The sequence below is a fragment of the Piliocolobus tephrosceles genome, chromosome 8 (assembly GCF_002776525.5).
Source record: "Piliocolobus tephrosceles isolate RC106 chromosome 8, ASM277652v3, whole genome shotgun sequence".
In the NCBI taxonomy this organism is placed as follows: Eukaryota; Metazoa; Chordata; class Mammalia; order Primates; family Cercopithecidae; genus Piliocolobus; species Piliocolobus tephrosceles.
In genome coordinates, this window is record NC_045441.1 from 44,106,182 (window position 1) to 44,122,496 (window position 16,315).

Consider the following 16,315-nt stretch of genomic DNA (forward strand, 5'->3'; position numbering starts at 1 on the left):
CAAACACTCCATATATCTCAACGTCCCAGGCCCAGTACAAACACACCATATATCTCAACTTCCTGGGCCCAGTACAAACACACCATATATCTCAACTTTGGAAAAACACCACCTGGAGAGACCCCCAATAAGGTCACAACCGTTTACGGCTTTACTGAAAGTGCAGGAACCAATAGAAAACTGCTAAAGGTATAACTTAAAATGTTAACCAATTGTAATGCTGTAACCAAAAGAATTCCCTTGTTCCTCTATAACCTGTTTACATCGGGCTATAAAAAGCAAGCACATGCATCATTCAGGGCCCTCTTGTACGTTGAGGAACGGAGGGACCAAGTTCGAACTTGCAGTAAAGATCCTTGCCACTTGGCTTTGACTCTGGACTCTGGTGGTCTTCTTTGGGGAATAAACGGTCTGGGCATAACATCTGGGGGCTCGTCCGGGATTCCCCAAGCCCACCAGACCCCTGGTCAACGGATCTACCAGGATCAATCTGCTGATAGGTGAGCCGGCTCGTCTCTGTTTGTGTCTGTGTCTGTTCTGAACCTGTATCTGTGACTCGCGAGGTCTGAAACTGAAGCTGACGCAGTCCTGGTGGATGCGCTATAGGAAGGCCAGCAGAGACCAGTGGGAGACGTACCCTGGCTCTCACCTGATTTAGATTTCTATCTGAACTGATTCTGACCTGGGCTTCCAGAGCGCACTTGCGGCTAGATATTATTGATACTCCAGTTTTCCTTTGCAGGAATTCTAACCCATATTCTTTTGCAGGAAGAGATTACAAACTATTACAGAATGGGTAGTACCCAGAGCATACCCCTATCTCTCCTTATAAATAATTTCAAGGATGTTAGGGCAAGGGGCCATGATCTTAGTATGGAAATCAGAAGGGGAAAGCTAATTACTCTGTGCCGTTCCGAATGGCCCACCTTTAATGTAGGGTGGCCACCTGAAGGGACATTCTGTCTTCCTGTCATCACTAGAGTGAAGTCCAAGGTTTTCCTACATGGGCATGCTGGCCACCCAGATCATATCCATATATCCTCATATGGCAGGACCTTGTTGAGAACACGCCCCCTTGGCTGTCCCCTTTCCTATTAGCCCCTGAACCCTGTAAGGCACTGGTTGCTCGGTCGCTAAAATCCAAGCAATCGACTGCCCCCCCCATCCAGTTCTACCTGATAGTGGGGACCCACTGTCCACAGAACCCCCTCCGTACCCCTCCGGGCCCCAGGCCCCAGCCCCTCAGGCTGAGCCGCAGGGAGGGGCCAGCAGACGGGAGGCGGCTGGCGCACCCAAGCCCGCTGAGAGTGAAAGTAACTCTGAAGGGCCGGCGAGGGGGACGCGAGGGCGTACTTTGTGGGTTAGCCCCCCCCAGCTGCCTGACTCCACAGTGGCTCTACCCCTTCGGGAAATAGGACCCCCAGATGACACGGGAATCCCCAGGCTCCAGTACTGGCCATTCTCCACCAGTGATCTGTATAACTGGAAGACTCAGAGTGCCCGGTTTTCAGACAACCCCAAAGATTTAATGGCTTTACTAGATAGTGTCATATTCACCCACCAGCCCACTTGGGGTGATTGTCAGCAGCTCCTCCGAATCTTGTTCACAACAGAGGAGCGAGAGAGAATACAGGTAGAAGCTAGAAAGCTGGTCCCGGGGGACAACGGTCAACCGACTGCCAACCCTGACCTCATAAATGCGACTTTTCCTCTGACCAGACCGGCGTGGGACTACAACACAGCAGAAGGTAGGGGGTGGCTACACCTTTATCGCCAGACTCTAATGGCGGGTCTCCGGGCAGCTGCTCGCAAGCCCACCAATTTGGCTAAAGTATACTCTGTTCTGCAGGGAAAGACAGAAAGCCCAGCTAACGACTTAGAAAGATTAATGGAAACTTTTAGACAGTACACCCCCATAGACCCAGAAGCTCCAGGAAGTCAGGCAGCTGTTGTAATGTCTTTTGTAAATCAGGCGGCCCCAGACATTAAAAAGAAACTCCAGAAATTAGAAGACTTAGAGGGAAAACAGATTCAGGACCTTCTTCAGATAGCCCAGCGAGTTTACAATAATAGGGATACTCCAGAGGAAAAGCAATTTAAGGCCACTGAAAAAAATGACCAAGGTCCTGGCAGCAGTAGTACAGAAAGAGCATCTACAGCCAGAGAACACCCAACCTAGGCGGTCCCCCAGACATGATAATCTGAGCAAAGACCAATGTGCCTACTGTAAGGAGGCTGGCCACTGGGTAAAAGACTGCCCCAAAAAGAAACAATGGGGACTGGGACCCCCTAGGCCTACACCCGTACTAGTCACTCGAGACGAAGACTAGGGAAGATGGGGTTCAGACCCCCTCCCCGAACCTAGGGTAACTTTGCAAGTGGAGGGGTCCCCAGTTCAGTTCTTGGTCAATACGGGAGAACAGCACTCGGTCCTAGTTAAAACTAATGGAAAATTATCCTCCAAGTCCTCGTGGGTACAAGGGGCCACAGGGATTAAGAAATACCCCTGGACGACTCACAGAACAGTAAACCTCGGAGCCAGGAATGTAACCCATTCTTTCCTGGTCATCTCTGAGAGCCCCTGTCCCCTATTAGGGAGAGACCTGCTAACTAAAATGGGAGCACAGATTCATTTCCTCCCTGAGGGGCCTGTCGTGACCAACTCCCAAAATCAACCTGTGTCCATCCTGACTATAACCCTAGAAGATGAGTACCAGCTCCACCAGGAGCGAGCGGCCCCTGACCAGGACATAGCAACCTGGCTCCAGCAATATCCAGGAGCTTGGGCGGAAACGGGGGGCTTAGGACTAGCAAAACACCATCCTGCCTTGTTTGTTGAACTCAAGCCTGGGACAGACCCCGTTCGGGCACGCCAATACCCGATGCCCCTAGAGGCCAAAGAAGGGATTGCACCACATATTCGCTGGCTCCTCGACCAAGGGGTCCTCCGCCCATGTCACTCGCCCTGGAATACTCCATTATTGCCGGTATGGAAACCTAATAGCGGAGAGGACAGACCTGTACAAGACTTGAGAGAAGTCAATAAGAGGATTATGGACATACATCCAACTGTGTCTAACCCGTAAACCCTCCTGAGTACCCTAAACCCTAAACATCAATGGTACACTGTTTTAGATTTGAAAGATGCTTTCTTCAGTTTGCCTTTAGCCCCTCAGAGCCAAAAGCTCTTCGCCTTCGAGTGGACTGACCCTGAGAGGGGCATAAGTGGCCAACTGACATGGACCAGACTGCTGCAGGGATTCAAAAAGTCTCCTACCCTGTTCGATGAGGCCCTCCGTGAAGACCTGGGTGAGTACCGGCACAAACACCCTGAAATAACCTTACTACAGTATGTTGATGACCTCCTGATTGCTGCCGAGACCCAAGAAGCTTGTATCCAAGGGACCAAGGGTCTCTTACGAGCTCTAGGGGATCTGGGCTACCGAGCCTCGGCAAAGAAAGCTCAAATCTGTAAACCAGAAGTAACATATCTGGGGTACCTGCTAAGAGGAGGGCAACGCTGGTTAACAGACACCCGGAAGCAGACTGTTCTGCAGATCCCCAGGCCATAATCCACCCGACAAGTAAGGGAATTCCTGGGATCGGCGGGATTTTGTAGACTATGGATCCCTGGGTTCGCAGAGATGGCTAAACCCTTGTATCAGGCAACACGGGGACAACAGCCATTTAATTGGACGGAAGAAGCCAAGTCAGCTTTCCAACAGATCAAAATCGCCCTACTGTCTGCGCCCGCCCTGGGACTACCTGATGTCACCAAGCCCTTCCACTTATACGTGGACGAGAGCAAGGGTGTCGCCAAGGCAGTGCTAACTCAGAACTTAGGCCCCTGGCAGAGGCCAGTTGCCTACCTGTCAAAGAAATTAGACCCAGTGGCTGCCGGGTGGCCCCCTTGTCTCCGAATGATTGCAGCCACAGCCCTGATGGTACAAGATGCTGATAAATTTGTCATGGGTCAAGAATTACGGGTCGTTATCCCACATGCCATCGAGGGTGTACTCAAACAGCCACCTAATCGATGGATAAGTAACGCCTGGCTCACCCACTACCAAGGATTACTACTAAACCCTCTCAGGATAACTTTCCTGCCCCCAACAACCATAAACCCTGCCTCACTGCTGCCCAACCCAGACCTGGATGCCCCGCTCCATGATTGCCCCGAGATACTAGCTCAGGTACACGGAGTTCGAGAGGACCTGCAGGACCGCCCACTTCCTGATGCTGACCTCGTCTGGTTCATCGATGGGAGCAGCTTCATACACCAAGGCCAGAGGTATGCTGGAGCAGCAGTGACTTCAGAGACTGAGGTAATCTGGGCAGAACCCCTGCCCCCAGGGACATCAGCCCAGAAGGCCGAACTGATAGCGCTCACCCAAGCTCTTACCTTAGGGGCAGGGAAGAAACTGACAGTATATACAGACAGCCGATATGCTTTTGCTACAGCGCATATACATGGGGCCATTTACAGGGAGCGAGGGTTACTAATGGCTGAAGGAAAAGAGATAAAAAACAAGCAAGAGATCCTAGCCCTGTTAACAGCCCTATGGAGACCAGAAAAATTGGCTATTGTACATTGCCCAGGGCATCAGAAACCAACCACTCCAATTGCTCAAGGCAACTTTCTGGCAGACCAAACTGCAAGGAGTGTGGCAAAGGCTCCCAGCCAACTCCTTGCACTCCAGCTCCCTGATCTGGGCCCCCGGGACTTGCCATATCTCCCTGATTATTCAGAACAAGATCTCCAGTGGATCGACAAACTTCCCCTGAAACAGATCCAGAATGGGTGGTGGACTGATACTAATGACCAAACTATCCTACCAGAAAAATTAGGACAACAAGTGTTGGAGCACATCCACCGAACCACCCACCTGGGTGCCCGGCAGATGATAGACCTGATCAGACGCTCCAAGCTCAAGATCAGACATATAGCCGAGACGGCCAGCAGCATCGTAACAAGTTGCAAAGTCTGCCAGCTTAACAACGCCTATCCCCAATCCCAGGCTGCAACGGGAACAAGGCCCGGTATCTACAGGGAAGTAGATTTTACTGAGATAAAAGCCAGGAAAATATGGGTATCAGTACTTACTTGTCTTTGTAGATACTTTTTCAGGTGGATTGAAGCATTCCCAACCAAAAGAGAAACCGCTCAGGTTGTAGCAAAGAAAATTCTGGAAGACATCCTCCCCAGGTATGGCTTCCTCATCCAGATAGGGTCAGATAATGGGCCGGCCTTCGTTGCTAAGGTAAGTCAGGATTTGGCTTCCATCCTTGGGGCAAATTGGAAACTACATTGCGCTTACAGGCCCCAAAGTTCAGGACAGGTAGAGAGGATGAATCGGACCTTAAAAGAGACCTTAACTAAATTGACTATGGAGATTGGCACTAATTGGGTGGTCCTTCTTCCCTACACTCTGTTCCGGGCCTGTAATACCCCTTACAGACTGGGCCTTACCCCTTACGAAATCATGTATGGCAGACCCCCACCCCTGGTTCCCAGCCTAAAAGATGATCTGCTCAAATCTGAAACAGAAAATGTCTCTGAACTCTTATTTTCCCTACAAGCCTTGCAAAAAATTCATCAGGAAATCTGGCCCAAGCTGAAGGAACTATATGAGACCGGTCCCCCACCAACACCCCATCCGTACCAGCCGGGAGACTGGGTCCTGGTTAAGCGACACCAACAAGAGACCTTAGAACCCAGGTGGAAGGGACCACTCCAGGTACCTAACCACACCCACCGCCCTGAAGGTAGAAGGCATCGCGTCGTGGATCCACTACACCCACGTCAAACTAGTGGACCCGACCTCCGACCTTCTTGGGCCAATCACGGCAGCGACTGAAGCACCAGCCATGTGGACTGTGGACAGAGCTAAGAACAACCCCTTAAAACTCATCCTGCACCGGCAGCATAGCTCACTGCAAACATGCAGCTAGGTAGTCTAACCCTAATGTTAGTCGCCCTAGTGGCCACTGGGGCAAATACAAAACCAGTTCCTAATCCCTTTGTCTGGAGATTCTGGCTTTATGAAAACCAAACCCACCCTGGGCAACCTCATAAGCCCGGGAAATTACTGGCCAGTGCTGATTGCCTCCCCTCAGGGTGCAGTGACCCAATTTTGCTAAATTTTACTGGTTTTCAGATAGCCAAGCCAGTGGTGCCAATGATATGTTTTGAGTTTGATCAGACTAAATACAATTGTAAACACTATTGGTGGCACCAAAACGCAGGCTGTCCCTACAGTTACTGTAGAATGCACTCAGTCAGAGGGTGGCACGAGCGATCCGGGTGGAACTTCTACTGGCAGGGTAGAGGCGGCATCTATACTTGGATAGTTAAGGACCCTTGGAACTCCCGCTGGACCACACCTCAACATGGGGCTGTATACTATTCCTCTTCCTCCACGTGGCCTAGCAGTCACCTCTATCTGTGGCGTGGCCTAGTTCAAATATGGTCCATGGGGATATCCAACGACAGGAAGACAGACTAACACAAGAGTTACATCCTTTCTCCTGGTTAGAATTATTACGAGAAGGATTAGAACTTGCTAACCTTACAGGACTTCACAGCTTGTCTGGCTGCTTTCTGTGTGCCACCCTAGGGTGTCCACCGCTAACCGCTGTCCCTCTGCCATGGGAATCCTCTACCCAAACTAACAACCTTCAGAACCTCACGAATGCCCCTATTCTTAATGTGCCACTGTACCTGAACCCCAGTCAGGAGAAGTTTCCCTACTGTTTTTCAGGCACCAACTCCAGCCTCTGCAACATCACTGTAACGCCCCCTAACACCAACCTGAGGGCCCCGCCGGGCATATTCTTTCGGTGTAATGGAACATTATCTAAGAACCTATCTGGTCCCACTGTTACCAACCAACTGTGTCTTCCTGTCACATTAGTTCCCCGGTTAACTCTCCTAACTGCCGGCGAGTTCCTGGGGTACACCGGTAACTGGACTAGTACTGCTATTCACCCAGCCCCTAGACCGAGACCTGCACGAGCCATATTTCTCCCCCTCATTGCGGGAATCTCCCTCATGTCATCCCTCATTGCGGCCGGACTGGCATGGGGAGCCCTAGGTCACACCCTCATAGAAAGCAACAGGTTGTACCAACAATTTGCCGTTGCTATGGAGGAGTCGGCTGAGTCCCTTGCCTCCCTTCAACGACAGCTCACATCTCTAGCTCAGGTAACCTTGCAGAACTGGAGGGCCCTAGACCTACTCACTGCTGATAAAGATGGTACATGTATGTTCCTGAAGGAAGATTGCTGTTTCTACATAAATGAATCAGGGCTTGTAGAGAACCGGGTCCAACAGTTATGCAAGTTAAGCATAGAAATGAATAAACAGCAGTTTGCCTCAGCTGCAAACCAATGGTAGAATTCCTCTATGTTTTCTCTGTTAGCCCCCTTCCTTGGACCCCTGCTAAGTCTGCTATTTCTGCTTACTGTAGGACCTTGTGTTATTAACAGAATTTTGCGGTTTGTCAGGGAAAGGTTTGACACCATACAGCTGATGGTCCTCAGAGCCCAATACCAACCTGTAAACACTGAAATGGAGTCAGACCTATAAGACCCAAGATTGGCTCCAGAGGTACCTGAGAGAGGGGGAAATGAAAGAACACATTCCTCAGCCCTGGGCCCAGTACAAACATATATTTCAACTTCCTGGGCCCAACACAGACACATTCACACAATTCACACATTCCTCAGCCCTGGGCCCAGTACAAACACATTCCTCCATATATCTCAACTTCCTGGGCCCAGTACAAACACGCCATATATCTCAACTTCCTGGGCCCAGTACAAACACACCATATACCTCAACTTCCTGGGCCCAGTACAAACACACCATATATCTCAACTTTGGAAAAACACCACCTGGAGAGACCCCCAATAAGGTCACAACCGTTTACGGCTTTACTGAAAGTGCGGGAACCAATAGAAAACTGCTAAAGGTATAACTTAAAATGTTAACCAATTGTAATGCTGTAACCAAAAGAATTCCCTTGTTCCTCTATAACCTGTTTACATCAGGCTATAAAAAGCAAGCACATGCATCGTTTGGGGCCCTCTTGTATGTTGAGGAATGGAGGGACCAAGTTCGAACTTGCAGTAAAGATCCTTGCTGCTTGGCTTTGACTCTGGACTCTGGTGGTCTTCTTTGGGGAACAAACAGTCTGGGCATAACAAGAGCGAAGGAGAACATCTACTAGACAGGGCAATGTATCATTTGCCTACAATTTACAGAGTTGTTAAGTAGCTCAAAGGCAACAAAAGGCTAGAATCTGATAACCAGGAAGGGTGTGCTGTGTGTAGACAGTGCATTATTTTCTGCTGAATCACATTTTTTTCTGCAGAAGGAAGGTTATGAGCAGGGTACACCTCCAGAGTCTCTAATCTGATGATAACTCTCTGAGAATTAGTATGAGTCATACAGGATACAAGGACCTTTCTGGATGGATTGGGAAAATTATATCTCACTTGCAAGCAAGAGGCCTGCAGTCTAAACTCCCCCTCTTAAGATGCAGGTCTTGGCTTAGTGCGATGGCTCACACGTGTAATCCTAGCACTTTGGGAGGTCAAAGCAGGAGGATCACTTGAGCTCAGGAGTTCAAGACCAGCCTGGGCATCATAGACTTTATTTCTAAAAAAAATTAAAAAGGATGCAGGTCTTAGCTGGACACAGTGACTCACTCCTGCAATCCCAGAATTTTGGGAGATCGAGGCAGGAAAATTGCTTGAAGCCAAGAGTTCCAGACCAGCCTAAACAACATGGCAAAACCCCATCTTTACAAAAACTTTTAAAAATGAGCCAGGTGTGGTGGTGCATGCTTGGGGTCCCAGCTACTCGGGAGGGCTGCTTGAGCCCAGGAGATCATCAAAGCTGCAGTGAACCATGTTTGCACCACTGTACTCCAGCGTAGGCAACAGAGTAAGACTCTGTCTCAAAAAAAAAAAAAAAGGCAGAGCTCAAGACATTAAAGATTTTTTTTTAAGTTGGACTTTGGCACCTGTGTTACACGATTGGTTCTGGAACATTCTAGAATGTGTTTTCCGATGTGGGTCTGTAGTGGAGGCCTATAGAGTTTTCACTGGACCTGCTTTGATCCTGTATCTGCTGTGCGGCCTTGTGCAGTTATACCAGCTCTCTGATGTGCAGCTTTCTCCTCTTTGAGGATGTCAATATTGCTACTTCATAGATTATTTTGTTACCTAAGCTACATTAAAGTGAGGAGAACATTTCTTGGAAAATGTCCTCAGTCCCTGCAATTCTTATTTATCAGCCCAGCCTCCTCCCCTCTCCCCATCCCAGTCCCCTCCAGCTCTCCATTCAATTCCGCATTTCTACCATTTGTCTCTCTAGCAGGGTAGGGAGGGGCTTGGGTTGCCCTGGAGGGGCTGGCCTGTGCTGGGTGAAGTTCACACCTGGGTGTGCCCTCAGAAAGGAGCCCCTGGGGACAGGGTGACCATAGGAAAGGCTCAGGGCTCCCCAGTGCACCATGCTGTCCTTTGTCTCATCTCTGATTCTGTGCTTACTGTGCCCAAGTATGGAATTGCAGGGTAGCAGCATGGGGACTTTCAGGTGGGCCCCTCCCAGAGGTGGGGGTTTGAGCCAATGAAGAATTCAGTCTCCTGACAGAGGTCTCCCTCCAAAAGGGCGTGTCCAGGACAGCTGCAGCAATTCCACATCTGTATCACTCACTTTATAGTTTTTTTTTTTTTTTTTTTTTTTTTGCTTTGTTTGGTTTTTGAGACAGGGTCTTGCTCTGTAGCCCAGGCCGGAGTGCGGTGGCGTGGTGCGATCTCAGCTCACTGCAACCTTTGCATCCCGGGCTCAGTTGATCTTCCCACCTCAGTTTCCCAAGTAGTTGGGACCACAGGTGCTCACCACCACACCCGGCTAATTTTTCTGTTTTTAGTAGAGATGGAGTTTCTCCATGTTGCCCAGGCTAGACACTTTCTTTCTTTTTCCTTTCTTTTCTTTCTTTTTTTTTTTTTTTTCTGTTTGACAGAGTCTTTCTCTGAGATGGAGTCTAGCTCTGTCCCCCAGGCTGGAGTGAAGTGGCAGGATCTTGGCACACTGCAACCTCTGTCTCCCAGGTTGAAGCGATTCTCCTGCCTCAGCCTCCTGAGTAGCTGTGACTACAGGCGCATGCCAGCACGCCCGGCTAATTTTTGTGTTTTTAGTAGAGACGAGGGTCTCACCATATTGGTCAGGCTCGTCTCAAACTCCTGACCTCAGGTGATCCACTTGCCTCCGCCTCCCAAAGTGCTGGGATTACAGGCATGAGCCACCGTGCCCGGCCCTGGCTGGACACTTTTTAGTTTTGCGATCTGTCCTCTCCTCTTAGCCTCACTGCAACCATGCGTGGCAGGTGGGCCGGAATGACCCTTCCCCTCTTACATTTGGAGAAGTTGAGGACGGGGGTGAACCCTGAAATCATTCATGCCCAGGCTCCCTGTTCGAGGGCCCATGCTGCCCCCTAGTGGCTGTGTGCGCACCTGCCTTTAGGGAGTCCAGGGCAGCCGGGACAACCAGCTCTGTCTGCAGAGAGCAGTGGCCAGCCTTCCCAGGACTCTGGGCGGGGACCGTCCCCCTCAGGCACTGCATGCCTTCACCAGCTCCTCTTCCTGTCTCTCAACATCTGGTTTAGATGCATAGATACATACATTATCATATATGTATATTTTAATTGTGCTAAAATACATGTAAAATTCACCATCACAACCATTTCTAACTGTACAGTTTCGTGGTGTTGGGCAACCATCACCACCATACATCTCCAGAACTTTTTTTTTTTTTAAATAACAGAGTCTTACTCTGTCACCCCAGCTGGAGTGCAGTGGTGTGATCTTGGCTCACAGCAACCTCTGCCTCCAGGGTTCAAGTGATTCTCCTACCTCAGTCCCTTACTAGCGATGAAGCAACAACGATGATTCTCCCTCAAAGGGAAGAAGAATCTTCCAGGTGTCGCTTTGAGGAGGCAACGGTTACAAGACAGGCTGGGCTGCAGAGCCCAAGTGGGAGGTTGCAGTGAGCCAAGACCATGCCATTGTACTCCTGTCTGGGCGACAGAGCAAGACTACAGCTCAAAAAAAAAGGAGAGAGAAAAGAAAGCCAACGAGACACCATTAGGCAATCCACTGTCATGTGAGTTTGAGAAGGAAAGTAGAGAAAGGAGAAATAAGTTTATTTAAAGAAAGAATGGCTGAAACTGCCTAAATCGTGGGAAAGATTTAGACATCCAAATCCATGAAGCTTAAAGATTCCTAAGGGGTCCAAACCAAATATACATAATCACAATATAATCAAATAATCAAAAGTCAAAGATTTTTTTAAAATGTTGAAGAGGCAAGAGAAAAGTGGCATGACACAGACAAGAGAATCTTCATTAAACTATCAGCAGATTTCTCAGAAGAAACTTTGCAGGTCAGGAGAGAATTGAAGAATATATTCAAAGTGCTGAAAGAAAAAAACTGCCAGCAACTAATACTATGTCTGACAAAGCTATCCTTCAGAAAGAAAGAAGAAATAACATGTTCCCTAGACAAACAAAGCTGAGGGAATTCAGGACCACTAGGTCTACCTTGAAAGAAATGCTTAATGGAGTTTTTCAAGTAAAAATGAAAGAAAGCAGCTGGGTGCCCGGGCTCATGCCTGTAATCACAGCATTTTGGGAGGTCGAGGAGGGTGGATCGCCTGATGTCAGGAGGTCAAGACCAGCCAGGCCAACATGCGAAAACCCACCTCTTCTAAAAATACAAAAAATTAGCCAGGTGTGGTGGTAGGTGCCTATAATCCCAACTAGCGGGGGGCTGAGGCAGGAGAATCAATTAAACCACTAGGCGGGGTTGCAGTGAGCCGAGATCACACCACTGCACTCCAGCCTAGGTGACAGAGCAACACTCTGTCTCAAAAAGAAAAAATAAGAATGCCAGTTAATCACATGAAAGCATAAGAAAATATACAATATTCAGCGGTAAAGGTGCATAGACTTGGGAGGCTGAGGCCAGAGAATCGCTTGAACCCAGGAAGTGGAGGTTTCAGTGAGCTGAGATTGCACCACTGCACTCCAGCCGGCCAAACTGCATCTCAAAAAACAAAACAAAACAAAAAAATTAAGGCCTGGCCTCCTGCTCCCCTCCCACCCTCCCTTCTGTAGGTCCAAGCTGTCTTGGTTGAGGAGGGGGCTGAGGAGGTGTGATAGCCTGCCAGGAACCCCCTGCCAGGACCAAGTACTCGGCCCACAGGCTCCTGATGCCTGCGTCTAGCAAGGCCACCAGTGGCATCAGCATCTTCATGTGGAGGAACATGGAACCTTGCTCTGTGGCCGTGTTCCCCTGGTACTCTGTCCCCTTCCTGACCCCTCCCTGTAGCCGCGTGAGGCCCAGCAACCTGCCAGTCACTCAGTGGCCTCCAAACAGACAAAAGAACCTGCCAAGTCAGCAGCTGTTGCTCATGAGCAGCCAGGAGGTGGGACAGGGAGTGCTCACCCTGGGCGGCCTCCTGGAACCACCTGCCCTGAAAGCCCAGGGCTTGGACCCCCACACACTTTGGGGGTGGTTGAACCTGGTAAGAGCCCACCTTCCACCATGGAGGAGGAGTCCTGGGCCCCTCAGGGGAGCCCCTGCTGGACAGTGACACAGAGAATGACCATGATGATGCCTTCCTCTCTGTCATGTCTCCTGACACCCAGTTGCCTCTAGCACCCAGAATATGTCAGACCCAGTCCCTCAGTGCTCTGCCTGAACTCATCTTCTGAGAAGGATGAATGCAGCCCCAACAAATGGGACAAAGACCACATCCGGCGGCCCGTAAGTGGCGGTCATGATCTTCAGCAAGCAGCACCAAGTCCTGGCGGGGCCCACCAGCATGACCCCAACCAGGACAACCGGACCGTCAGCCAGATCCTGGGTGAGTGGTGGAACACCCTGGGGCCCAATGAGAAGCAGAAGTACCATGACCTGACCTCCCAGGTGAAGGTGGCCCACTTGCAACAAGGACTGAAAGAAGTCCAGCCCGGAGGCCAAGCCCACAAGCCAGGGGCTGGCAGGAGGGCACAAGGGCTCGTGGAAGCAGAGCATGTCAGAGACGGGCACTGCCAATGCCCCTGGGGTGTCCTCTGAGCTCCTGTCAGTTGCAGCCCAGACCCTCCAGAGCTGGGATACCAAGGAGCAGCTTCTGTGGGGCAGAACAGTTGCACACAGTCAGGGAATCTGGCTCAGCCTGGCCTGAGCCTTCTCCCACAGTGGAGTACACAGCCTGGACAGCAAGGAAGTGGACCGTCAGCCACTACAGGAACTGACGCAGGTGGTGTCTGGTGCTGCATCATATCTGGCCCAAAGCCTTCTGCCCAGTATGGAGCTCCAGGCCACTTTGCAGTCCCTGGTGAAAGAGGTGACCAGTGGGTAGCCCTGCTGCTGCCCACTTGAGCTGTTTATTCCCAGCATGTGGCCAGTGAGGACATAGCAAGTGACCAAGAGCACATGGTCATCCATGAGGAGGAAGGGGTGATGATGTCATTGCTTCAGCACCACTGACACTGATCTCAAGTTCAAGGAGTGGGTGACCGACTGAGAGTGGGGGCAGCTCTGGGAAGGAGCCAGAGGGCAACAAGGGCTTTGGTGGGAAGGCATTTGCACCTGTCATCCCTTCCTCCTTTATCCCCTGCCGCCCCTTGTTGGATCCTGAGCCCTCAAGGCCCCCCTGATCCATCTGCAGTTTTTGGCAAAGGCTATGGTCCCGCCCCGTCCTGCTCCTCCACATACTCGGATGCTTCCTCCTCAACCTCGGCAGCCACCTCCTTCTCACTGGGCCCAGGAGCCTTCAAGGCCCAGGAGTCTGGTCAGGGCAGCAGAGCGGGCCCCCCTAAGGCTCCTACCCCCTGGGGCTGGGGGCCCAGCGACACCTTCCGAGACCACCTGGCTCCTCCCAACGGATCGTGCCACCTTCTGGCACAAGAGACCTGAAAGTGTGGGCGACCTGGAGCCAGGAGGCCCCTCAGTCATAGTGGCCCCTCCCGACAGTAAGGCTTTCCTAGGCAGCAGCTGGGCTGAGCCACCCGGGGTGCTGGGCCTGCAGAGGAGAAACTGACTGGGCTTTGGCGGGCGGGGCAGAGGGAACCCTACGGACATGGATCCCGCACCCGAGGACCCCACCACTCCCAAATGCAAGATGAGAAGATGCTCCAGCTGCAGCCTGGAGCCCAACACTCCCAAGTGCGCCATGTGCGAGGGGGACAACATCCCCTTTGCCTGTACAGGTAGACAAGCCGAGGACGGGCTCAGGGAACCGAAGTCCGAGAAGGCGCTGTCCTCCTCACTGCGCGAGTCCTGGACCAGTGTCGGCCCTGGTCATGCAGCTCTTCCAGGCCCACGGCTTCTTCCAGTTCCCCCGGACACAGCCGCCCTCCAGGCCTGCTATGCACACATCTTCCCCTCCAAGGTTTGTTCTGCCGCTGCCCCGACTCCCAGCCCCGCGAGGGTCCTGACCACACCTCACCTGGCTGGGGCTCTGGCGCTGCCCCGGCTGCCCCGACACTGCCTCGCCACTGCCTCTGGAGTCCGGCGAGGCTGGTAGTCGGAGCAGGGGCAGCAGCGGTGCCATTTGGGGGATGGTCCAATGAGAGGAGCCTCAGCCCCGCGGGCTGCTCGGTGGGAGTGACGACTGCATGACATTCTGGGCACCTCACGGATCTTCAACTGCAGGTGAAACCGATGCTGGTGGTGGGTGCAGGGCCGCTGGGAGACGCTGCCTGGGTCCCAGAGGCTGGGCTGGGGCAGGTGCCACCTGAAGCTGCTGGGGCAGCGTGGGCAGGATGTTCTGCACATAAACCTTGGAGGAGAAGATGTGTACATAGCTGGTCCACCGCTGCTGCCCCTGCTCTGACTCCCAGGCCTGCCTGACCCCACCTCACCCTGCTCATGCTCTGGCGCAACCCTGGCTGCCCTGCCACTGCCTCTGCCCCAGAATCGGGGCCTCGGACAGCCTGGCTGGAAGGGGACTCTCCAGTCCTGACCCCCACCCCCGGATCCCTCCATAACTACCACAGGCAGGTGGGGGACCCTGGAGAAGATCCCAAGACTCACAGTACCCCCTGAGGACACGGACAGTACGTGGGGGTAGCAATGGAGGGCAGGATGGTTATCTTCTCCCGGGTAAAGTCATTTCATCCTTTCAGTTTGGGGCAGAATAAGGCCTGTTCCTTTCTTTTTTTTTTTTGAAACGGAGTCTCGCTCTGTCCCCCAGGCTGGAGTGCAGTGGCGCAATCTCGGCTCACTGCAAGCTCCGCCTCCCAGATTCACGCCATTCTCCTGCCTCAGCCCCCCCCGAGTAGCTGGGATTACAGGTGCACGCTACCACGCCCGGCTAATTTATGTATTTTTGGTAGAGACGGGGTTTCACCATCTTGGCCAGGGTGGTTTGGATCTCCTGACCTCGTGATCCTCCCGCCTCCACCTCCCAAAGTGCTGGGATACAGGTGTGAGCCACCGCACCCGGCCAAGGCCTGCTCCTCTTATATATGTACCCCCTACCCCTGCAGCTGTGAGAGGGGGAGAGCTGGGGTACCTGCAGCGGCAGTTTCCCTCCTCCCAGCCCCTGTACATAACTTGGAGGGTGTGACCTTCAGAGCTTTCCACTTAATGCAAAATAGCTCCTGCCAGGGCTGCAGGATGGACTATGGTGCGGGCCTTGGGCCACAGGGAAGCATCTGTGGAATAGGGGGAGTTCATGTACCCCTTTTTTTCCCCAGAGGGGCCGGACTCAGGTTAGTTTGGGGGTGGGGGCTCCTGCACTTCGCTACAGGCACCGGGAGGGTTTCCTCCCCATCCCCTCTGCCCTCCCAACTTGGGTTGTACTTTTTAAGAAGGTGATTCCCCCTGCCTTTGCCCCCGTCCCCAGAACAGAACATGTTGATCATGTGAGATACTTTTTACTGTGCCAAGATGCTGCAATGACCGACATTAAAGCTGTTTAACACCAAATAATAATAATGTAAAACTTGACCTCAACGCTGGTTTGGCATGATCTGTTGGGGCCTGGTGCGGAAACTCACTCTGAAATAATTACCTCCCAGAATTTTTATATAGTGGTGGCTGCAATTCCAAAATTCCATACTTTTAGAATTTATACACAAAAGATAAAAAAATTAGAGGCCAGGCCCGGTGGCTCACGCCTGTAATCCCAGCACTTTGGGAGGCCAAGGCTGGCAGATCACATGAGGTCAGGAGTTCGAGACCAGCCTGGCCAAGATGGTGAAACCCCGTCTCTACTAAAAATACAAAAATTAGCTGG

At 51.7% G+C, this 16,315-nt stretch overlaps 1 pseudogene; it reads left to right on the forward strand.

The window, feature by feature from the left end:
• The first annotated feature begins 9,587 nt into the window (after nt 1-9,587).
• Nucleotides 9,588-14,113, forward strand: LOC111555730 (annotated as a pseudogene).
• Nucleotides 14,114-16,315: the final 2,202 nt, after the last annotated feature.